General features: G+C 37.4%; 1 protein-coding gene and 1 non-coding gene across 4 annotated transcripts in view; both read right to left on the bottom strand.

Annotated features, from left to right (window-relative positions):
• Positions 1-26,629, bottom strand: part of CERT1 (ceramide transporter 1) — a 107,359-nt gene that overhangs the window by 68,736 nt on the left and 11,994 nt on the right. The gene's annotated exons all lie outside the window — the stretch shown is intronic.
• Positions 7,029-7,219, bottom strand: LOC131490052 (U2 spliceosomal RNA). The gene has a single exon (XR_009250925.1). It is a non-coding gene; the product is annotated as a U2 spliceosomal RNA (small nuclear RNA).

Genomic DNA, 26,629 nt, shown 5'->3' with positions numbered 1-26,629 from the left:
TAAATATATTTAAAAAAAGAATGGAGCTAATATTTTCATCAACTGCTTTCAATTAGCTTAACTAGTGGGAATGCCACCAAAAGCACACACACAAAATAGGCCAAGTTTTAGGGATGATATTTACTACTTTTTCCCCTGCCTCTATCATTCAAAAGTAAATGCTCATCATGAATAGTTGTATTTCATTCAATGTGATAAAATATTTTCACATTCTGTGACAAAATAATGTTAACATTTGCCCTCAAGTATTTCAAATTAACTTCTAGCTTTTTAAATATCTTTGATAGTAACAGCCAGGAGAGTTTTGAATGAAAAGAAAAATAAAATAAATATTACATCAGACCTCTATTAGATAGAGGAGATTGTCTATATCAAAATGTAAACATCTCATAAAAATATCAATTATTTGGTTCAGTCTTTCACATTCTTTAAAATGAATATTTTATATCCTTGACTTTTGTCCAGTAAATGAATTCAAATATGACAGGACCCTATCACATATACCACCTCTTCTTTTACCAGAGTATTGAGAGTCAATTTCTTCTCCTGTGAACAATTTTATCTATAGAGGGGAAAAAGTTCTCCCTGCCTAATGTAATAATTAACTTATTTGATAAACAGAATCTACATATTGTATTTCTAAGGTTTGTTTATTCTTTCCTCCCTTTAACAGTATCAATCTTTTATCACCTTATGTGTTTGTTTAGGAAAAACATTTGAACTCTACAATGTCTTTTAGATTATGAAACAGTTTCTCTTTTAAGATTAATACAACAAATCATGGTTCTGACTAGCTAAAGGATATAAATTAAGTATTTTCTGAATCACTATATGCTAGACATCATAGTTCAGACTGTGGTGGGAGGTAGAATATACTAGAAAGAAGAAAAAGAAAAAACAAGACAATGCATACCCTGCTTCAGTAATTAAGAATACAGAAACACATAAAAAAAAAAAACCAATACTTAACAATCATAAATACAATGATTACTAGAAATTTAATGAAATGCCAAACATTCAAGTCTTAAGAATGGAATTCAGTTCCTAAAAAAAGTTTCTTGGAGGAAGGGAAGAATACACACTATCTGAAGAACCAAGTAAATAATTTAACTGATTAGGTCTACTGTTCTAAATAGGCCAGAAGTTTTTAAACTTTCACTTCACAATCATTCTATTTCCAGCTACCATTCCTCAAAATGTTTTACAGTTTGTATTGGGCTTAACATCCTTAAAGCTTTAGAAAATAAGATCCTATTAGCTCAAAATTCACTAGTTTCTCCATCAAATGCTTTTCCTCCCTCTTTGACATCTTCAAAACTTCCTTACAATCTTCCAATGAGTACAATGCCACAATTAAAATATTCCTGAAAAGAGAAACTCACTGCTAGCCTTCCTTTGGATATGAGTGACTTAGTAAAATCTGAAGTCAGTGTTTAAGATTTGCCAAATTCCTAAATCTGCTAAAGTATACCAATTATGATCTCGTCTCCCTCTTTCAAAGTTTAGAAATGCAGAAAAATGTCAAGCTTTTAATAGAGTTACAGAGAAATGGAATAAAATGATAATCTAGAAGGTGGAATTAAAGAATTTGAAAACTTACTATGAGATGCAGTATCTTGATACCTATACACAGAGGTGGTAGTTGACAGAAAATGTACAGTTAGCCAGTTCTACCATCAGCAATCTGACAGGCAGGTGGCAGAAAAGAGGGACGCACCAATTGTCAGATAATATATAGTCTGTGAACACAGAATTCCCAAAATGCGAAAAAGTGAGGGAAGCTAGATCTATAGGGTAAAGAAAATTACGAACTTCTTAAGAGAATGTGTTTAAGAGAATAAATTGAAGTCTAGAGGTGCCTGGGGGCTCCATCAAATTTTCAGCTCAGGTCATGATCTCGTGGTTTGCAAGTTCGAGCCCTGTATCAGGCTCTGTACTGACAGCGCAGAGCCTGGAGCCTGTTTCAGATTCTGTGTCTCCTTCTCTGCTCTTCCCCCGCAGACACACACACTCTCTCTCAAAAATAAATAAACATTAAAAAAAAATTTTTTTTTAAATGTGGCAGTACCCCCCCAAAAGAGAATAAATTGAAGTCTAAGCAATCAAGCTTATATATTGTCTCAACACACATACAACCCTCCCAACATATAATCAATAATTGTTTCATTCAAACACAATTGCAATTAACACAAGTGAGTTTATCTCACTCTCCCCAAAACCAAGCTGTGCCCCCACTGAGAATGCACGCAATAGAAGAAAGCCAACATCAGAAAGGAAAACATCAAGGAAAATGTAGGTGGACCTCATACTTTACCATGTCAACATTCATTGTTAAGGACAGAAAATATACCAAAAAGTAAAATGGCACTTATACCTGTCTTGGTTTGTCTTAGTTCTTTGGGATTCTATAACACAAAAACCATAAAGTGGGTAGCTTAAATAGAAATTTTTCACAGTTCTGGAGGCTACAAGTCCAGATCAGTGCCAGCACGGTGGGGTGTTTGTCAGGGCCCTCTTTCTGGTTTGCAGATGGTTGCCTTCCAGCTGTGTCCTCATGTGGAGAAGAAGGAGAACTCTCTGGTCTCTTCATCTCCTCATAAGGATGCCAATGTCATCATGTAGACTTCGGTGTCACGACCTCATCTAAACCCAATTATCTCCCAAAGGCCCCGCCCCACCTCTGATTACTATCACAATGAGAATTAAGGCTTCAACACATGAGGTTGGGGAGGACACAAACATTCAGCCCAAAGCATCCATTATCTGCCAAAATAACCTTATAGGAACAAGAGGCATAAATCCACAAAGAAAAAAAAAAGAAAAAAGTTTTCAACAAAATTTAAAAGTAGAATGTGGTAACTGACAGCAGGCTTGAAAAAAACTGAAAATTAAACATCTACAAGAAAAAAGAAGGCAAAAGAATCAAGCCAGTTTGTATGCAATTATGGAAAAGCAAGGGAACTGGAAGCATCAGGTAGCCATAAAGGTAAAGGCAAGGGTGGAGCTGAAAACAAAACTGACCAAGAGTCATTAAAAGGTACAACTAGATTCCTGGAATCCCAAGCATTGGTGACTACTCACCTACCACTGTACAGTGTTAGAAGCCCCACCCTTAGCCCTCAGAGAGATGGTATCAGACAGGTGTAAGAAGTAGGGACAGTCTTACACAGCAGTGGGTGTGGGGTGTAGGGAAAGGGAAAAAAAAAAGCAAATCAGAAAGTATTTATACTAAAGATCTTTCCCCTACTTGACTCCCAGAAACCTAGCACTCACACTCTCTCCTTCCATCCTCTTCTGTCTATAGGAAGATTCTTCCATGAGAAAATTTAGTCCAAGAAAAAAGGCAGATAGTAATGATATTTAAGGGTTTCACACCCAGGCACTTAATTGGTATGAAAGTTCTAAACCATGAAGATAAATAAAAATTTACCTTTCAAACCTGGGAGATATGCATCAGTAAAATGAGGGAGTAACAAAGAGAAGCAAGAAGTATTTGAGATCCATGAAAAGAAGAAGCAAAGGGACTTCCCAAGAAGACAATAAGGAAAATTCCAGAAGCAGCATTATAGAAAAGACCCAAAAGTCTAGAACAGTACCACAGGATACTTTAGAAGAGATTTCTCTGGTGCTGGCACAAGTAGAATGAAAGACTCTCTGAAAGGTTAAACTCAGTGGACAGAGTGTAAGAAGACATAGAAACTCAAAGTCAACTAAAATTTTAGTGAACTTCATATTGCTTATTTATTTACTTGTTGATGGACAATTGCTTTCACTTCTTGGTTATTTTGAATAAATTTGTTGTGAAAATTCATATCTTTGTAGGGACATACATTTTCACTTCTCCTGACCTAGAGCGGAATGCCTGGCTTATAAAGTGACTATATATTTAAGGAACTGCCAAAAATTAGTTGTATCATTTTACATTCTCACCAGCAGCCTACCAAAGTCCAGTTACTCCTCATCCTTGCTTGGGTTTACTTCTGGCCTCTGTTCTGTTCCATTGACCTATATGTCTACTCTTGGGGCACCTGGCTGGCTCAGTCAGTACAGCATGCAACTCTTGATCTGGGGGTTGTAAGTTTGAGCCCCGCGCTGGGTGTAGAGATTACTTAAAAATAAAATCCTTAAAAAAAAAAAAAAGAAGTCTATTCTTACTCCCAACACCAAATTATTGCTGCCCAATAATCAGTCTTGAAATCATGTAGTGTATGTCTTCAAACTCTACTCCCCTTTTAAAACCTATTTGGGCTAATCTAGGTAGTTTGCATTTCACATTGTATTTCCAAGAACATTTAGTACCAGGTTGCAGGAATTCCATAGATTTTTCTATAGATTAATATGGAAAGGTGTGACCTCTTAACAATACTGAGCCTTCTAATCCATGGGCATTTCTCCAGTTATTCATGTCTTCTTTAATTTCTCTCAATAATCTCACGTAGCCTGTATTATACATGTCCAATCCATAATGCAGGACTGATTCCTAAGTCTTGTTATGTTACTGTACATGGAATTGTTTTTAAAATTTCACTGCTTATGGTATATAATAGATCTCATAATTGTATATTAACCATATATTCTATGATTTTGCAAAATTCACTTAGTACTTCCAACACCTAAAACACCTATTTTACACCTAAAAATATCTACAAAACCTTGATGCTACTGCCAAGTTTTTCTTCTGGCTTTCTGATCTTTATGCCCTTTTAGATCTTTTTTCTTGCCATACTGAAATGACTAGGATGACCAAATACAATGTTAAAACTGAAGTGATAAGGGCACATACATTCTTGCCCTGACCCTAATCTTAGGAGAAAAGCATAAAATATTTCACCATTGAGCATGATGTTAAACTATGTGTTTTTGTAGATGCGCTTCATTAGGCTGATGTTCCTTTCTACTTCTAGTTCCCTAAGAATTTTTTTTTTCAATTTAAATGAATATTGGGATTTTGTCAAAACCTTTTTGATCTATTGAAATTTGTTACGAATTTTTGTCTTTAGTTTGTTAAAATGGTGAATTACATCAGGGAAATACAAATCAGGAAACAATGAGATACCACCTCAAACCTGTCAGAATGACTAAAATTAACAACTCAAGAAACAATAGATGTTGGCGAGGATAGGGAGAAAGGAGAACACTTTTGCACTGCTGGTGGGAATGCAAACTGATGCAGCTACTCTGGAAAAAAGTATGGAGGTTCCTCAAATAATTAAAAATAGGAGCACCTGGGAGGCTCAGTTGGTTAAGCGTCCAACTGGATTTGGGCTCAGGACATGCTCTCATGGTTTGTGAGATCAAGCCCTGCACTGGGTTCCACAATGATGGCATAGAGCCTGCTTGGGATTCTCTCTCCCCTCTCTCTATCCCTTTCCTGCTCATGTTTTCTCTCTCTCTGAAAAAACAAAACAAAAAAAAATTTTAAATAGAGCTACCCTATGACCCAGCATTTGCACTATCAGGTATTATCCGAAGGGGCACATGCACCCCAATGTTTATAGCAGTGTTATCAACAAAAGCCAAATTATGGAAAGAGCCCAAATGTCCATTGACTGATGAATGGATAAAGATGTGGTATAAAACCTTAGTTTGTGAGCATAATTTGTTCAGGAAACATGCTTGTAATCCAAAGCACTTGCATATCAAAGTGAATTTCCCCACAAGAAATAATGGAAACTCAGATGATTCGTTCTACAACCCCAAAATACCCATAAAAAATGATGACAATATTGTAATATGATACAAAATATAGAGAAAAATAGACAAATTAACCTGCACTTACCTTTGAAAACCTTCATGGCTGGTGTGAGGGAGACAAGAGAGAGGAGGACAACTTTCACTATCGCTAACAGAATCACTGCTATTTGTTGGCTCAATGGAATCTTTTTCTTCCTGGGGGCCATTGTATATGCTTGCACAGATGTTGACTACACTACAGTATTAATATACTCTTGTCAAATACCGTATTTAAAGTAATTGGCAATAAAGCAGCAGAGGAAAGGGTCTATATCTGCAGGCAGCCTGACTAAAATGAAGTAAAGCATTTCTAAGCTTAGTCTTGTATGGAAAAGCAAAGGACTGTCCACAGGTGCTTTGAAGTGACGAAAACTACACTAGTGCCATTTGTGGGCGTCTTCCAACGTACTGGAAAATCACTGATTTCTGTCAAACACCGTGGCCTGAGATGGAGTATCCAAGCATGGGAGACCATCACCCACAACTCAACAGCGAGAGAGAGAGAGAGAGAGAGAGAGAGAGAGAAGAGAGAGAGAGAGAGAGGGAGAGAGAGGGAGAGAGAGAGAGGGAGAGAGGGAGAGAGAGAGAGAGAGAGAGAGAGAGAGAGAGAGAGAGAGAGAAAGAAGAACCACTGGCTCATTTGTGATCATGTGATGTCAGTCACGTACTACTTGTATTGCAAGACATTGTTCATTTATCAAGTTAAAATTTATTAAAAATGTTTACCTCTCTTGTGGAACACTTGCAGAACAAGTTACTCACAATCCAAGGTTTTACTATACAACGGAATAAAAAAATGAAATCTTGCCATTTGCAACAACATGGGTGGAACTAGAATTTATTATGCTAAGCAAAACAAGACAGTCAGTGAAAGATAAATATTGTATGATTTCACTCATATGCAGAATTTAAGAAACAAAACAGATGAACACAGGGAAGGGAAGGAAAAGTAATATAAAAAGAGGCAAGCAAACCACAAGAGACTCTTAAATACAGAGAACAAACAGGGTTGCTGGAGGGGTATTAGGTGAGGGTGGGCTAAATGGGTGATGGGCATTAAGGAGGGCACTTGTTGGGATGAGCAGTGGGTGTTATATGTAAGTGATGAATCACTAGATTCTACTGAAACCATTATTACAGTATATGCTAACCAACTTGGCTTTAAATAAAATTAAAAAACTGGTGAATTATAATGATTGATTTGCTACATTAAATTAACCTCTAATTCCTAAGATAAAGTACATTTGTTTGTTCATTATATATAATCCACTTTTTTGTTTTTGTCCTGAGGGTGCAGGCAGTGCAACATGCCTGGAGGAAATGCAATACAAGGTCGATGTGTGGAGTGGATGGAAGAACCTCCTATTCCATCTCCCTGCTCCAAAAATCCGTTTACTATATTGTCCGTGGATAGAGGATGTATCAAATATTAAACTGATAAGAATAGATACTACACATAATCTTAGCCAAAAGGCTGAGAAGTTATACATAATTCTTCTACTATTGATTTGCTAGTATTTTATAAAAGAATATGGTATCTATGTCTACCATAGAGCTCTAATATTCTTGTGATGTCTTCATCAGGTTTAGGTTTCACACCTACGCTGTGTAGGAAAGTGTAGGAAAGAGTTTGTATAAGATTGGAACTATTTCTTTGGATGTATTAAACAACATACCAGGGAAATCATGTGGGCAGGTTTTCTTGGTAGGGAGATATTAAGTTCAGGTTTTTAGATCTGGCTTATTCAGATTTTCTGTATCTTAAAAGCATTAAAAGGGAAAAATAATCCTATAATTACCAACACATATTCACTTTTTCTGATGTTCTTCATTAGTTCCTAAAGACCTGTTTACCTCTGGTTTATTTCTCTCCAGCTTGAAAAAGTTCCCTTAGCATCTCTTGTAGCACAGGTCGTCTGCCCACAAGTTCTCTTAGTTTTCCTTTATCTAAAAATATCTTTATTTCACTTCCTTTTTGAAGAGTATCTTCACTGAATCCATTACAAGATGTCTTCTAGCCTCCATGATCTCTAAGGAGAAGTATACAGTAGTTTGAATGTCCCCATTTATGTGTCATTTTTCTATAGCTAAGTTCAGGATTTTTTATCTTTAGTTTTCAACAGTTTGACTATGATGTATCCGGTTTCAATTTGTCCTATTGTCGGTTGAGCTTCTCAAATATATAAATTTATATTCTTCACCAAATTTGGAAAGTTTTACTATAATTTCTTCAAATATTTTTTCACTTTCTTTTCTCTCTGAAGACTCCTAAAACCCATTTAATTCTGCTCATTTAAAATAAAACAAAACAAAACAAAATAAAAATTGGGTTAAGAATGACTACTTGGGGGGTGCCTAAGTGGCTCAGTGAATTAAGCATTTGACTTTGGCTCAGGTCATGATCTCATGGCTTGTGAATTTAAGCCCCACATCAGGCTCTGTACTGATAGCTCGGAGCCTGGAGCCTGGAGCCTGCTTTGGATTCGGTGTCTTCCCCTCTCTTTGTCCTTCCCCTGCCTCTCGAAAATGAATAAACATTAAAAAAAATGACTTCTTTTGATGTATATTCAAAATCCTAATTATTTTCTGTCATCTCTACTATAAATTCCAGACAGTGAATGGTTTTTATTTCAGATATCATTCTTCATGGTTCTAAAATTCCCATCGGTTCTATGTTTTCTTTTTCTCTGCTGAAATGGTCTACCTTTTCATTCATTACAAGCCTATTTTCTTTTACCTCACACAAACATACAACCTGCTTTAAAATCCCTATCAGATAATTCATCTTGCTCATCTTGAATTTGGCCTTGGTTCATGTCTTTTCCCTTGAGAATGTGCTGTAATTTCCTGGCTTTTTGTATCTTGAGTAATTTTGAGTTGACCCTGAAAACTGTGAATGTTAGGTTGTGAACTCTGGATTCTGTTTTACTCTGAAAAATTCTGTTTTTGTTTCAGCAGGCAATTAACATGCTCAGACCCAAATTGCTAATTCTGTCATGTGTTCAATGGGCAGCAGCTAGGGTCTCAGTTTAGAGTACTTTCAGTCTGGCCTGTGCACACACAAATGAAAGGTCAGGTACAAATTTGGACCGAGTTTTACATTTGGGGTTCCCTTTCTCTGGCTCTTCTTTTCTGGATTATCTCCTCACTAACTACATTCCTTCTCTTGGTACCTACAGTTAAAAAAATGGCAAATGTTCTTGAAAGCAGCTTTAGCTCCCCCACATCTCTCCCATGGTGGCAGTGACTCAGATCACATTTTAAGACTACTTTCTATCTGTCTCCCACATACATTGTTTAGGAGTCAACTAGAGACTTGGGTAGACTTTTTACACAACTTTGAGTTGCCCTTCTCTGGTTTCTCCTCTGTGGTTCCCTACTCATTTTCCATCAGCCCTGGTTGTACCAAAACCTTTGTCAGGTTCTGTTGGTCAGGAAGGTGCCTGGCTGGTTTTTCTGTTTAGTTTTAGCCACCTAGTACCACCACAATCGAGATTTCACCCTTATTCTACTCATTGCCAAATATCCTGTCCAATGCTCACTGAGGTTAAAGACAAAATTATCTAAGCTGAGCATCTAATTTTTTTTACAAATAAATGCAAAATATTAAAATATCTTTGTTCAGCCAGAAAATAAGTAAAGCCTACCAGATTCAAATAAAATACATCAAACATTGCTCTAAATTACAAGTAAGAGAAACTGATGCTTGCTCACTGAAGAAGTTTCTTTTGAAAGTATCAGGCAGCTCATATTGCTAAGAAATATAAATAAACGAGGTCAGAAAATGGAAAGGAGCCAGGGGAGACTAGGTAAGAGAGAGAACTCTGAGACTGCACCCCACGGTGTCAACTGTACAGACAGGCCGCTTCCTCTTCTGGACCCTGGAAGCCACTAGTGGCACTGCTGCTCCTAGAAACTGGATGCTGCAGTTGCCAATATTATCATAAGAAAAACTTTCTGTCATTGCTTCTCTTTAAGATCCTGCTTCACAATCAAGGTAGGGCTGGGGGAGACAAGGGGCAGTAGAGGTGGGGGAGGGTATGTATCAGCAGCCTGATTACCTAGGCCTAATTCACATGTAATATGTATAATATGTAATAACATAATATACATAATATATAACATATAAAACATATATTGTATATAATAATTCATTAATAATGTATAATGCATAATATACATAACAATAACATATTATATGTAATAATATATAACATAATATGTATAATCATGTAACAAGGGGAGTTGATGGGCTGGAGGGATGCTAGGGTGAGAGGGGAAAATGAGACTCTGGCTTTTGCAGATTCATTGAGAAGACCTATTCAGACTCATAGCAGGGAATTCTTTAAAAGCTCATTTGATAATGAGCTTGCCACTTCTTATTAACCATATCGGCTCTCTTAAATCCACCCTTCTATATTATCTTATGCTACTGGGACTGGGATATGGCAAAATACATTTCCCCTCTATTAGTCTTCTTTGTTGGTTCAGTATGGGCACCATTCTAGCCAGAGACTGGAAGCCAGGAGGAAGGCAGAAAAAGCCTGTGTTTTTTGTTACATACCGTTTCCATCAACATTTGTCTAGCAAAGGTCCTTAGTCCTGGAAATGGTAGTCAGTTCCGGGCTCCAGCCTCTTTTAGAACTCCCTGAACTAGCTGGCCACCTCAGATGTACCAGCATCAACTGTGCAAGGGCCACTTACTAGATACGTGAAGTGGAGTTCTACAGCATTCCCCTTCAAACTACGAAGATATTAATACCAACTACACTGGGTATAATCCTTCTTCTAGATGTCACAGTGCATTTCCTCTAAGCTTCTGAGATAGCAGATGAACAGTGTTCCCATCTCCAGATGCCTGAGTCTCAGCTTCTGAAAGTACTAACCAGGCAGTCCTTTCAACTCAGAAGTTTAAGCCTCAGTCCCAAAAGGCTCCTGGGATACTGGTACCAGCACCAGTGGGCAAACCTTTCTCTTCAGAAGTCCAACTCCCAACTCGGCGGGGCTCTCCCTCCAACTTCTAAGTTCAGATAACCCCAACCTCGTCCCTTCGTTCCTCTGACCCAAGGAATAAAAGCTGGTTCTTGCAGTTACTACCTATGCACTACCCACAAAGTGTTTCTTTTGTTTACTTCTAAACACTTTCTGCTGAAAAATCTCCAGCGATTTCTGATTCCATGAGTGGACATCTGAATGATACAATAGCAGTCCAAAAATGGCAAATGTTCATTTCCTAATGGAGTAGAAGATATCCATTCAAAAACAGTATTTCCAAAGTCTGGAAAGTGAACAACTTAATATGTGGGAAGATACAAAGAGGTTACAAAAGCACACATAAAATGTGAGCCCAAACATACTGTTCAGGCATGTGTGATTACATACATATGTGATTAAACATATGTGATTAGAGACTGTGTACAAGAGTCCCTGATAGGTACACCAGTATAATTCAGGCCCTAGGACAGTGACTGACATTGAACAAATATTTATTTACTGAACGCGGAGACCAAAATTCAGAAAACTAAGGTCCACACAAAATCATGCACATCATTGTTCATGAGACCTTTATTAGTAACAGCCCCTCAATTGCAAGCAAACCAAATGTCCTTTGATTAGTTCATGTTACACAAACTATGGTACATATACTACTTAGCAATAAAAGGAACATATTATTGACATATTCAATAGCCTGGTGCATCTTACTCATACTGAGGAAAAAAGCCAATCTCACAAGGTAATATACTGTGTGATTCCATTTATATAAAATTTTCAAAAGGATAAAAGTACGGAACTGACGAAAAGATGAGTGGTTGTAGGGGTTAGGAATGAGAGAGAAGGCTGGAAGGAGAGAAGAGAGAGACAGAAGAGCCTATAAAGGGGTAGAATGAGGGATCTTTGTGGTGATGAAACAGTTCTCTATTTTTACTGTAATGGTGGTTACAAGAATCTTTGCAAGTGATAAAACTGCATACAACTACATACACATGTGCATGCATGCACACAGACATACACACAAATGAGTACACGTAAACCTGGTAAAATGTGAATACGGTCTGTGGGTTGTACCAATATCAACTTCTGGGTTTTGAACTGTACTACAGCTATGTAAGATCTTACGATGCAGGGAAACTGGATGAAGGATAAATAAAACCTCTGGTTCCATTCTGCAAGTTTCTGTATAAGTACAATTATTTCAAATTTAAAGTTTTTTTAAAGTGAAAAGAAAAAGATATTCAACAAAATGTTCAAAGTGAACCACATAAGATTATCATCACTTGTACAGGCCAATGACAGAGGCATTAAAGCAGGCCAGCTGGCTATATTCAGAATCTAACATAGATGGTATGATCTTGGGAAAGTCCCCAGTGTAAGGAATGAAAATAGTGCTATGTAAATGTAGAAACTATCAATGAACATAGGTATCAATGAAAATATCATATGATTTACAGGGAGGAATAAATGCTATGGTAAGCAGACATTTCCATTTTCTGGTAAATGCATTCCTTGTAAGAATTCCACCCAGAAAAATCATGATAATCTGAAAGTTTTAGCAGAGAATCAAAATGAGGAGAATCAAGTTGGAAGATTTTTAGTGGCGAATAATGAACCAAGCTTAATTCAATGTTTTTTCCAACTTTCTTTTGGAGTTGGAGGGGAGTCATAGAACCCTCGTCCACCTCCCCACCCTTCAAATCTTAACCATAACATTTACATATAAAAAAAAGCAGACAGATATCTGTGCCTCTAGTGAGATATACCCTGAGAAGGACACCACATCATTTTAGTGTATTTTGCCAAGGATGCATAACCTGAATCAAATCACAAAGAAACATCAAGTCCTAAATGAAAAACATTCTAGAAAATAACTTGCCCAGAGTCTTCAAAAATATGTTACACTAGACAAAGAAAGGCTAAGGAGCTAATTGGTCTAGATTAAAAGAAACTAAAAGAAACATGACAACTAAATGCAATACACGCTGTAGACTGGATTTTGTACTGAAGGGAAAAAATATGCTACAAAGGATACTGCTGAACAATGGACAAAACTGGAATACAGACTTTAAATTAGAAAAAAAGATATTACTACATGAAATGTCCTGAATTTGCCAGCTATATTATGGTTATACCTGCAAAGAGAATATCTTTGCTCTTGGAAATTATACACTGAAGTATTAAGAGGAAAAGAAGTGTGATATATGAAACCTACTCTCAAATGACTCAGGGAAAGATATAAGGCATGTGTACATGTGTCTAGAGAACAAGATAAAAGAAACATTAAAATATTGGTGAATCTAAGTGTCCACAAGAGTTATCACATTAGTCTTACAATTTTTTATATAAAATTATTTCAAAGGAAAAAGTTAAAAATGATACAAAAGTCTCTTTCCTTACAACCTTCCTCTTTCTATCCCACTGTTAACCAAGAGCCACACATTTGACAAATGTTTAGCAAATATCATCTAACATTTTACACAACCACTAACATTAAAATCAAAAATTAAACATACTGGGTTGGCGGGGGAGGGAATTCTGAAGAAACAGTCAATGATATGAGGATCAAAAGATAAATTTGCACACATACCACTTGACACATGTACATTCACGTGTCCACAAACACACACAATTTATAACTTCAGACAGGTCCTCTTTCCCTAACCTCCAAACTCTTACTTAATTGCCTCTTTTGTGTCTTCTCCTGACTATTAAGAGGAATCTCAACACATCAAAACCTGGTCATGTGATTTGCTTCACCAAACTCTAGGCTTCTACATTTCCATAAATGGTAACCAACAGTTGCTTAGACCTGAAATCATCCGACTCATTTCACTGAATCATATAAGGCATTCATCAGCAAATCTGCAAACCTTGTCAGCTGGACCTCCAAAATAAATCTGGAATCCATTCACTTCTAATAAGCAATACTAGCTGGATCCAAACCACTGCTATGTCTCACCTGGATTATGTGTATAATTTCTTAGGGCTGCCTAATTCTGGTTTCCTGCTTCCATCCTCCTCCTACAAACTATTCATAACAAAGCAGCCAAAAGTGATCTTGTTACAAGGATCAAATCACTCCACTGCTCAGACTTCCATAACTTCCCTTTTCATTTCGCATACAAAGTTGAAGTCCTCACAAGGACCCACAAGGCTCTATACAATCAGGAGCATACCTCTCTGCCTTCTTTTCCTACTACTTTCCCCTTGTCTACAGACCATCCAGGCCTCCAGTCACACAGGACTCCTTACAGTTCCTTCAACTAGCCATGGAGGAACTTGACAACTGCTGCTTCCTACCATGTCACCTCTTACCACATTCATTTTCCTCTTTGAGATTTCTACTCAAATACCTCATTTCACCTATTATAAAATTCCCTGCCACACATACAAATTTTGTCTCTGAAATAAGGATGTCTTACAAATGGTATCAACTTAAAATGGCAATGTGACATATAAAATAACAGTGCATCTTAAATTTGGTGGCATCAGACTCATTAAAATACAGTAATATTTTGCCAGAAGAACCTTCCCAGACTCATCCTACAATAAAAAATGCTAAAATAATTAAAGCCACTTAATAAAAATGTTACTTTAAGAGAGCAGAACCTAACAAAAGATTCTTAGACAAGGTCAGTTTGAATAATCTCACTGCCCTCAAATGCGTGATGTCTTTTCCAAGACTGTATTTTCCCTTCGTAACTTGCAAATCTTAAAGAAAATATATAGGTAAGCAAACTGTAAGTATTAAGTATTCATTTCAATTTTTTCATTTAACACACTGATTTGATATATCTCAATTTTGGGAATTTCTGAATAAACAAAATCCTGCTTTCAAAATTTATCCTGAAATAAAGGCTGGACCATGATGCAGGCAGCCCCCAATTTCTTAATTTTTAATATGCTTTGACATTGAAACCTGTGCTGTCCAATATAGTAGTCATTAGTCATGTATGGCTAGTCTGAACTAAAATGAGCTGTAAGTGTATAATACACACTGGATTTTGAAGACTTGGTAAAAAACAAAATGTAAAATATCTTAGTAATAATTTCTTATGACTGTATATTAGGATGACAATATTTTGGATATATTAAGTTAAATAAAATATAATTAATCAATCTCACTTGTTTTTCCTTTTTTGATGTGGCTACTAGAAAATTTTCTATTACTTATATGGCTTGTATATGTGACTAACATATTTTTATTGGACAACCATGATTTAAACCTTTCATGTTTATTTATTTATCCATGTAACCCAACCAACCAACGAAATATTTATGAACATCTATGATTTACCAAGTACTATTCAAGGCACTGGGGATACAATGCCGAGGATAAACAGGCATGGTTCTTAACTTTGCAGAACTCACGTTAACCAAATCAATCACACAAGAAATGTAAAACTTCAACTGTAAAAGCCATAAATAAGAACGGTACATTATGCTGAGAAAGCCTATATTACAAGTAATCTAATCAGGGGCACCTGGGTGGCTCAGTCAGTTGAGCATCCGACTTCAGCTCAGGTCATGATCTTGTGGTTTGTGGGTTCCAGCCCCGCGTCGGGGCTCTGTGCTGACAGCTCAGAGCCTGCAGCCTGCTTCGGATTCTGTGTCTCCCCTCTCTCTGCCTCTCCCATGCTCATGCTCTGTCTCTCAATAATAAATAAATAAATGTTAAAAAAAATTAAAAAAAAAAAGTAATCTAATCAGGTAGGCCAAGGTTTCCAAGAAAGTAATGGAATGGACAAAGGAAGAAAGAAAGAACATTCCAGACAGCAAGAAAAGCACATATAAATACTTATGGGCAGGAAAGAGCAGGCTTAGATAAGACACTAAAAGTGTAGCATGACTGGAGGGAGTCTGGTAAGAAATGAAGTTTAAGAAAAAGGTAGACCATGCAAAACCTCAAAATCCAAGATAGCCTGAAGCCCAGCAGAGAAAGGATAGTGTAATGCATTTTCTTTTCTTCCCTGGGCCTGAAATACTTCATTTCACTTTAGAAATTTAGATACTGGGGCGCCTGGGTGGCTCAGTCGGTTAAGCGTCCAACTTTGGCTCAGGTCATTATCTCGCGGTCAGGCTCTGTGCTGACAGCACAGAGCCTGGAGTCTGCTTCAAGTTTTGTGTCTTCCTCTCTCTCTGCCCTTCCCCTGCTCACACACTGCCTCTCTCTCTCTCAAAAATAAACATTAAAAAAAATTAGAAATTTAGGTATTAATTCTTTCATCTTAAATTACTTGAAGACATCAAGAGACTCAAAACAAAATTCTAATGCTACAAATATGTTCTGTGCAGCCCTGTGTAATGCAAAGTTTCATGCACTCCTATGCAAATCTGATGAAACTTTCAAAATCCTGAGAACATGTTTTCAAAGTATGAAGCAAAATACATATAATTCTAAAGGAAACCAATTACATAACAAAAAAATTTAAGTTAAGGTATACTAATATACATACGTGTTATTTTTTTAGTTTTTATTAATATTTAATAAATATTAATGTCTGAAAGAGAGACAGCGTGTGAGCAGGGGAGGGGCAGAGAGAGAGGAGACAAAGAATCCAAAGAAGGATCCAGGCTCTGAGCTGTCAGCACAGAGCCTGATGCAGGGCTTGAACTCATGAACTGCAAGATCTGACCTGAGCTGAAGTCAGGCAGTTAAATGACTGAGCCAACCAGGCGCCCTGTATGTGTTATTTTATATTAACAAATTACTATCTAGTAGCAGTATGCCAATAATGCCATGGGACAGTATTTATAATTTCTGTTGGTGAAAAAGTCACAAATACTGATAATGTACTGTACTGTAATTTTTGACTACATTAATAAAGAAAATGCTAAATTTCAGCTAAAAGTTAGTAAAAATAAAGTTGTAATCTTTTCCCATGATGTTTGAAAATCCCTTGTAGATTTGGTGTAATGGAATTTTACTGGTAATGGTTTGCCATTAAAAAGAGGATCACCCACCTGTCCCAAGAATCATAAAAAGCAAACTTCTACATCTAAGCACATTTTCTATTATGTTAAAACTGTACTATTTTAGACTAAAAGGAAGAAGTGTTAGAAAGCAAATTAATATAAGTAAATATCTTCTTTATGCTGTGCTCTGACTAAAATATATTTTGGCTCAAATACCTTTATTTAGCTTCAATTATCTGATTTAATAATTCTGAATAATTTCTGGTGACTTCTGAAAATCAAACCCAGATCAGAAATATAAACACTGGGGTGCATAGGTGACTCAGTGGGCTAACATTCAACTCCTGATTTTTGGCTAGGTCATGATCTCATGGTTCATGGGATCAAGCCCTGCATCGGGCTCTGTGCTGACAGTGTGAAGCCTGCTTGGAATTCTCTCTCTCTCTCTCTCTCTCTCTTTCTCTCTCTCTGAATAAATAAAAACCTAAAAAATATATATATAAAGATTTGCTATAGGTCAATTGACAGGTTTTCACACAGGTACTGTGCTAGGAACTGGGAAAAACCACCCAGTAAGGAACTTTTATTCAAATAATTTGATAGTAGAACCATGAAGATGCATTTACATAATGATAACATTACTGGAATGTTCCAAAACTTTGCCAGAAGTTATTTGATTGTAATAATTTTTTTTGTTAAAAAAAAATTTTTTTAGGGGTGCCTGGGTGGCTCAGTCGGTTAAGCGGCCGACTTCAGCTCAGGTCACGATCTCACGGTCCGTGAGTTCAAGCCCCGAGTTGGGCTCTGTGCTGACAGCTCAGAGCCTGGAGCCTGTTTCAGATTCTGTGTCTCCCTCTCTCTGACCCTCCCCCGTTCATGCTCTGTCTCTCTCTGTCTCAAAAATAAATAAATGTTAAAAAAAAAATTAAAAAAAAAATTTTTTTAAATCTTTATTTTTGAGAGTGAGACAGACAGACAGAGTGTGAGCTGGGGAGGGGTAGAGAGAGAGGGAGACACAGAATCTGAAGCAGTTCCCGGCTCCGAGCTGTCAGCACAGAGCCCAAGGTGGGGCTCAAACTCACAAACTATGAAATCACGACCTGAGCTGAAGTCACACACCTAACTGACTGAGACACCAAGGCGCCCCTGATTATAATTACTTTATGACCAAGGCATATCTTAATGACCTTAACTTGGCTTCTAAAACTAATTCTTTCCAAGCCTTCTAAGTATCAAAAACAATTCAGTAATTTGAAAATATTCATGTCTTTCAAAAAAATTTCACTTTTACATAAAACTTACAAATATAACTGGAATCTGTTTCAACAAGCCTTCTAGATGCACAATGACGTTTGGGAACCAATGGGCTAATGGAAATCCTTGTACTATGAAATAGAAGTGGTCAATTACCATTCTTCTTGAAATAAAAATCGAAGGCACAAACCAAGAGAAAAGCACGTATATGAAAAGGCTAAATATATGTTAATATTTAGTTAGGTTATAAGGAGATTATTATGATGGCTAAAGGAGGTAACATGTAAAACACCTAGCATAATGCTTAGCACATAACAGTTGCTTAGTCCATGTTTTATTTTGTTTTTAAGTCTATATATTTATTTTGAGACAGAGAGAGAATGGGGAAGGGGCAGAGAGAGGTGGGGAGAGAAATCCCAAGCAGGCTCTGGAGCTTCACTACTGGATAATCCAGTGCAGAACCTGACTCGGGGGCTTGATCTCATGAACTGCGAGATCATGACCTGAGCTGAAATCGAGTCACACGCTTAACTGACTGAACCACCCGGGCGCACCAGAGTCCATGTTTTCTTTTTACAAAATCTTACAGTTAAGTAAAAAAGATGAGCAATGGTTTGTTGAAAAGTTGTGGCTTAGGTTGGGCCCAGAGAAAAAACAGGCTTTTGATAGTGGAGGAGGGAAAAAGACATTTTAGATCATGGAAAATTCAATGAACAATGCTAGCAGAAAATGTCAAGATGCCATTTGGACCAGCAGTCAGATTGACATATGGTAGACGTTCATCTGTTCAACTCATAACTAGTCCGTTTCTGAGACAATTACCTGACTTAACAATTTACCAAAGTCTGAACCTTTCACATCCATTGTCCATTCAGATTGCTAGCACCAATAGCACAACTAATAGGAATTCTTCTGCCTTTATGTATAATGACTCCATTCAATTAAATGCCAGATCAAGGGGCACCTAGGTGGCTCAGTTGGTTGGGCGGCCGACTACGGCTCAGGTCATGATCTCGCCGTCCGTGAATTCGAGCCCCACGTCAGGCTCTGTGCTGACAGCTCAGAGCCTGGAGCCTGTTTCGGATTCTGTGTCTCCCTCTCTCTGACCCCACCCCCCCCATTCATGCTCTGTCTCTATCTCAAAAATAAACGTTAAAAAAATTTTTTTTTTAAATAAAAAAAAAATGTCAGATCAAATATCAAAGTCAAGAGAACAAGCTGTTAAGAGAAATGAGATATCCATTCTTTACTTGAGCACAGCTATTTTTTAAGTGTGGCTCTCAAACTTCCGTATATATCAGAATCATTGAGACAGAATACCAAACCTCATAGCCAGAGTTCCTGATTCATTAGATCGGAGGTTGGGCCTGGGAATCTGCACTTCTGTCAAGTTCACAGTTGGCTTTGATGCTACTGGCCTGGAGATCATACTCTGAGAACAATGTTCTGTGCCCTATCTTCCTTTTTATTTAATACTTCCTTGTTTTCATGGAGCACATTTTCCAAAAGAAAGCTTTGTAGTAGTATGTGTATTTGTAAGTTTACTTTTTATTATGAGAATTTCCAAACCTATGCAAAAATAAAGAATAGGATAATAAACCCCACACACCACTATTCAGCTTTAACAATTAACATTTCTGGCCATTCTGATTTCATCTATACCCTCCACCGATTCAAGCCTTTCCAGATGGGTTATTTTGAAGTAAATTCTAAACTTATCATTTCATCTGTAGATATGTGAGCATGTATCTCTAAAGACATTTTAAATGCTGCAACAAGTAAATGTTTTGAGACATTTCAAAATGTCTTTATCTGCCCTTTTGGCATTTGTTTAATGGTCTGGCTGGATAAAGAGTTCAGTGTTGAAAATAATTCTTCAGAAGAATGAAGGCATGGCCCATTGCATTCTAGCTATCAGTGTTGTTTTTGAGAAGTCCACAGTAATTTTGAATCCTTATCCTTTGTTGTGACCTGTTTTTCCCCTCTGGAAGCATCCACGATCGTTCTTCCCAGTGATCTGACTCACTACAATGACATGTCCTTAATAATGGGTCCTTTTTCATCTATTATGCTGGCCTTTCAATGTGTAAACTCACGTCCTTTGACCCGTTCAATGTGTAAACTCACGTCCTTTACTTCTATGGATTTTTCTTGTATTCTTTTATTTATTTTTATTTTTTTAATGTTTATTTATTTTTGAGAGAGAAAGAGAGACAGAAAGAGAGACAGAGCATGAGCGGGGGAGGGGTAGAGAGAGTGGGAGACACAGAATCGGAAGCAGGCTCCAGGCTCCGAGCTGTCAGCACAGAGCCCGACGCGTGACTCGAACTCACGAACTGTGAGATCATGATCTGAGCCAAAGTCGGACACTCAAATGACTGAGCCACCCAGGCGCCCCTCTTGTATTCTTTTATTGATGTTTCCTTTCTTCTCTGTTCTCTCTTCCTGAAGTTTCTACTCTTCAAATGTTAAAACTCTTGGATCATTCCTTCAATTTTATCTTTTCTCCTATTCGCTATCTTTATCTTCTCGATTTTCTGGGAAATGTTTATAATTCTATCTTCTAACCCTTCTGATTTTTTTAAATCACTGCTACCATATTTATAATTTACAATAGGTCTGTTTTATTCTTTTTCTTTTTTATAGTGTACATTTTTGTTTCATGATTCCAAATGCTCTCATCTCTGAGAATACAGAGAAAACAAACTTTCTTCTTTATTTTTGTGGAATATTAGAATAGTTTGTTGGCTAGTCTTGTATTTACTCTCTTGATCTCTTTCATACTGGAAACTTCATATGCCTGGTGATCTTAACCGTTCATTTTTAAGAGTTGGGGATCTATAAAGCTGACTGGAATCTGTAAAGTTATGCATGGTTAGTTTATCAAAGATGAGCTTCACTGCTGGATAATCCAGTTAGGCTACTTTGTTGGGGAAGTTCTGATGTTATCTTTAGGTCTTTCCTCTTGGGCTGGTCAGATTCTCTAGGAGTCCCCAGCAATTTACTGCCCTCAATGAGAATATCTGTCACCTAGTGTATGGGTAGCCAAGTGGGGAATGGGGTAAAGTTAAGGTCTCAGCACCCACTTTGCACATTTCCCTTAATCACCTCTATTTAGTATCATTCCTTGATTTCAATAGTTTCTATTGCCTATTTCCCCACTCTTCAGCCTAGAGAGCACTATTTTTTTCTCTCTATAGAATAAACCTCTCCTCTTTGTCAGGTTGGTACAGGGATAAGTCAATCACCCAACCGCACAGTTGGGAGAGAAAAATCTGGGGATACGAGTGTTTCTTAAACTGATAATCAATGTATCCTCTGTATTTTTTTTTTTAAATCAAATTCCACCTCCAAATTCTTGTTTCAAGAGGTATCTGGTACTGCTAAAGTATTACATTATTGTGAATGTAAATCTAGTTCCTAGCTTTTTCAAATGATAACTTAGGATTTGGATTTCTAGGATCTACTAATTTACTGTGCAGTCCATCAGTTTTTCAGCTTCTAAAATGCTCTCTTCTATTGTCTCCTCTCCTGTTCTCCCTTTTCAGGTTAAAGATTTTTTAATTCATTTACTATGGGCAAGGAGATAAAGTGGAGGTGATGAATTTCCTAATTTTTAATTTTTTTTAATGTTTTATTTATTTTTGAGCCAGAGAGAGACAGAACATGAGCAGAGGAGGGGCAGAGAGAGATGGAGACACAGAATCCGAAGCAGGCTCCAGGCTCTGAGCGTCAGCACAGAGCCCGACGCGGGGCTCGAACTCACGAATCGTGAGATCATGACCTGAGCCGAAGTTGGACACCCAACCAACTGAGCCACCCAGGAGGCCCTGAATTTCCTAATTTTTAAAAAGCCAAATGCAACTCCTTGACATCTTTCATAACAGGAGAAAACTTCACTTCATGAAACTGGGTTTATGTGTAAGTTTCAGAAATCATTACCCAACCCTGTCCCTTGCTCTCAATACATTATCATTTCAGAGACCACCTTAATTTCTGGACGAGCTTCAATTCATCACAGTCTCTTGGGTCTCTTGGTTCCTTACGATCAATTTGTAAGTGACTTTTTCTTTTTTAAGTGATCAAGTATATTTTTAAAAGAAATAATTTTTGGATAATATATATTCTGTAATGTGGTGACCAAGAGAACATCTCATTCTTTATCAGCCATGGTCTTCTTCCTTCAGTGAAGAAACAACAAAAGTCAAGCCTACACAGTACTCACTCCAAAGAAGCAGCTCAACGGCAGTACCAGTGAATTCACTACATGATGAGGTGTAAGCAGGTAATTTGAAAACTAAAGCTTTCTCAATTTAAAAAAAAAATTTTTTTTTTTAATGTTTATTTATTTTTGAGACAGAGAGAGACAGAGCATGAATGGGGGAGGGGCAGAGAGAGGGAGACACAGAATCCGAAGCAGGCTCCAGGCTCTGAGCCATCAGCCCAGAGCCCGACACGGGGCTCGAACTCACGAACCGTGAGATCGTGACCTGAGCTGAAGTCGGACGCTCAACTGACTGAGCCACCCAGGCACCCCTAAAGCTTTCTCAATTTAATTAAGCAACAGTGTGCCCCTGTACACCCAAACTAAAAAATAAAAATTAAAAAAAAAATGAGAAATATCACCTCTGTACAAATAATGTATTTAATATTAATAATAGGGCCAGCATCTTTGTAAATTATACTGGGAAATAGATAGCCTTCAAGGGCTCCTAAGAAATCAGAGCAAAAAGTCAGCAAAATAGGGGCGCCTGGGTGGCTCAGTTGGTTAAGTGTCCAACTTCGGCTCAGGTCATGATCTCATGGTTTGTGAGTTTGAGTCCCATACCAGGCTCTGTGCTGATGGTGCAGAGCCTGGAACCCATTCGAGTTCTGTGTCTCCCTCTTTCTCTGCCCCTCTCCTGTTCACTCTCAGTCTCTCTCTCAAATATAAATAAACATTAAAAAAAAAAGTCAGCAAAATATACATTCAAATATGATTATTTTAGAAATAGAGCAAGAGGGAGAGCAGGGGAGAAGGGCAGAGGGAGACAGAGACAATCTTGAGCAGGCTCTACACTCAGCACAGAGCTCAATGTGGGGCTCAATCCCACGATCCTGGGATCATGACCTGAGATGAAATCAAGAGCTGGACGCTTGGGGCACCTGGGTGGCTCACTCAGTAAAGCATCTGATTTTGGCTCAGGTCACAATCTTGTGGTTTATGAGTTTGAGCCCCACATTGGGTTCTGTGCTGACAGCTCAGAGTCTGGAACCTATTTCAGATTCTGTGTCTCCCTCTCTCTCTGCCCATTGCCTGGTCGCATTCTGCCTCTCTCTCTATAAAGTAAAAAATAAACATCAAAAAAATATATAAGAATTGGATGCTGAAGTGACTGAGCCACCCAGGCATCCTACATTTAAATATATTTTAAATGTGATTTATTTTCTGATGATAGTGACAAAAATCAGTCTGTTAGGCTAGGAGAAGATATTTGCCAAATACATGTCTGAAAAAAAAAAAAACCCTATGTCTGATAAAAGTTATGGTATCTGGTAAACTTAAAGAACTTTCAAAACTTAGTATTAAGAAGACAAACAGAGGGCACCTGGGTAGTTCAGTCAGTTAATTGTCTCACTCTTGATTTCAGCTCAGGTCATGATTTCATGGTTCATGAGTTTGAGTCCCACGTGGGGGTCTGCACTGATAGTGTGGAGCCTGCTTGGGATTCTCTCTCTCTCCCTTTCTTTCTGCCCCTCCCCCACTCATTCTCTCTCTCCCTCTCTAAATAAATAAATAAACAAGTAATTGAAAAGGAGACAAACAGAAACAAAAGACTGAATGTACATATCACCAAAGAGATACAAGTAACAAGCAGATGAAAAGATGTAAAACATCAGTTATTATGAAAATGCAAGTTGAAACCACAATGAGGTATCACTACATAGCTACTAGAATGGTTAAAATAAAAAAACAAAAAGTAAAAAATAAGTGCCAACAAAAATGTTCAGCAACTGGAATTCACATGCATTCTCGGAAGGAATATAAAATGGTACTGCCACTTTGAAAAACAGTTTGGCAGTTTCTTTTAGAATTAAACATACACTTACCATATGACCCAGCAATCCCATTCTCAGTTTTCTACCCAAGAGAAATAAAAGCAAATATTTACACAAACAGCTGCATAGTGAATAGTGAATATTTACAGCAGCCTGCTTATAGCAGTCCAAATCTGGATACAAACACATATCCCTCAGTGGTGAATGGATAATTAACTGTGTGCATCTACATAGTGGAATAGTACTCAATAATACAAAGGAACAAGTTAGAGATACATGCAACAGCATGGATGACTCTCAATAGCATTATGGTAAAAAAACCAAACACCAAAAGCTTTATACTTACTGTACGATCCCATTTATATAATATTCTGGGAAAGGCCAAACTACAAGAGCAGTGATTTCCAGAGGGTGGGGCTGGGGAGTCTATGGACTACAAAGGGGTAGGAGAGAACTTTCTGAGGTGATGGAAACTGTCTATATCCTGATTGTAATAGTGATTACATGACTGTATACATTGATGAAAGCTATAACTGTATACGTAAAAGGGGTGAATTTTACTGGATGTAAATTATACCTCAATAAATCTGAGTTTTAAGAAGGCATGACATGACTTAAAAAAACAATAATAAATAGAACAAGGGGAAAAAAGTCTATCAGGAACATGCAGAAAGCATATAAAAACTTAACGTGTTTATATATACGTATTATAGAAAGACAGAAAGGAAGAGACAGAGAAAGAAAGAGCCAGTAAGTGGAAGAAAAGTGGTCATAGGAAATGCATGAGAATATGTTGAAATAGGAGGTGAAACATATCTTGACTCAAATAAGTCACCTGCATCTTTTTCTCCCTTAATAAAGGCTTTGTCAGATTCTCCTTTTCCTTTTTTTTTTTTTTTTTTTAACTGCAGACTTTCTTTTAAATATAAGTATCTCACAAAGTAAACTTAAAGAAATCTGGGTGCCTTCTTTATGCCAAGACTGGACAAGCACCTTTATGTTATTTTGTTTAATACACATAATCATCCCATAGTTAGATCTTATCCCCCTTCATCTTTTTTTTTTTTTTTTTTTTTTAATTTTTTTTTTTTTCAACGTTTTTTATTTATTTTGGGGACAGAGAGAGACAGAGCATGAACGGGGGAGGGGCAGAGAGAGAGGGAGACACAGAATCGGAAACAGGCTCCAGGCTCCGGGCCATCAGCCCAGAGCCTGACGCGGGGCTCGAACTCACGGACCGTGAGATCGTGACCTGGCTGAAGTCGGACGCTTAACCGACTGCGCCACCCAGGCGCCCCCCCCTTCATCTTTAATCAGGTAAGGAAGGTCAAACTCAGAGCAATTCAGTAACCTACCCAAAGGTAACTTTGGTGGTAAGAAGAGCCAAATGTAAACCCTGGTGTGACTTCAGAGACCATGAACGGTATGTTAAGCACTTTGGAAATTAAGATATAATGCTAAATAGGCACCTGGGTGGCTCAGTTGGCTAAGCGTCTGACTTTGGCTCAGGTCATGATCTCGCAGTTTGTGAGTTCAAGCCCCCTGTCAGGCTCTGTGCTGCCAGGTTGGAGCCTGGAGCCTGCTTTATCTGTCTCTCTCTCTCTCTCTGACCCTCCCCAGCTTGCGCTCTCTCTCAAAAATAAAAACATTAAAAATAAAAAGATATAATGGTAAATAAAAATACTAAATAAAAACTGGTGTATGTGAAGCTTAAAAGACCTTCAGGAAAATTAGGAAAACAAGCCCCTTGCTGTTTTAAGCACGGAAATCTAGAAAATTTTGTATATTTCTTGCTTTATGGAAACTTCAAGGCTAAAATACAGACTATATTTATTATAGAGATTTAAGAGAAGGCATTAATACTAAGTCACAAATTTAAAGAGCTACTTTTTAAATATTTAACAGGCATGTTCCTGCAAGTCTTACACAAAATAAAATGCATCACATATACATTTTTTCCTATGTCATGACATGGGATACAATAACACCAGATGGGAATCAGGAGACTTGTGTTACAGTCTTAATTCAGATTATTTTTTATTATGGGTTGAATTGTGTGCTTGATATGTATGCTGAGGCCTGCGTACCTTAGAAACTAACTTTACTTAGAAACAGGGTAGCAGAGATGTAATTAGTTAGGATGATGTCACACAGGAGTAGACTAGGCCCCTAATTCATTATGACTGGTGTCCTTATAAAAAGGGGAAATTTGGACATGAATAAGCCCACAGAGAGAACACTATGTGAACATAAAAGCAAACATGGGAGAATTGCATCTACAAGAAACAGAATGCCAGATAGCCAACAAACAAGCAAAAGCAACAGAAGGAACCCACCCTGATAACACCTTGATCCAACTTCTAGTCTCCAGAACTGTCAAACAATAAATCTGTTGTTTAAGCCACACAGTTTGTGGTACTCTGTTATGGTAACCCTAGCAAACAAATTACATTCTGTAATTACATAATTCTGAGCAAATTATTTTGACATTTTGGGGCCTCCATTTCAATAGATATACTTTTTTATATTTTTCTTACAAAAACCTTTTACCAAACATTTTAAATATTTCCTATTATATTTCAATTATTTGAGTTACATTATAGGAGTTACACTCGTTATCTAAAGATAGAAGATAGTATTTCCAAATGAACTGAATAGCTTATTATTATCTTATATTATTATCTTATATCTT

The sequence above is a fragment of the Neofelis nebulosa genome, chromosome 1 (genome assembly GCF_028018385.1).
Source record: "Neofelis nebulosa isolate mNeoNeb1 chromosome 1, mNeoNeb1.pri, whole genome shotgun sequence".
NCBI lineage: Eukaryota > Metazoa > Chordata > Mammalia > Carnivora > Felidae > Neofelis > Neofelis nebulosa.
Note: the sequence above shows the minus strand (reverse complement) of the source record. Positions and strands in the feature narration are given on the sequence as shown.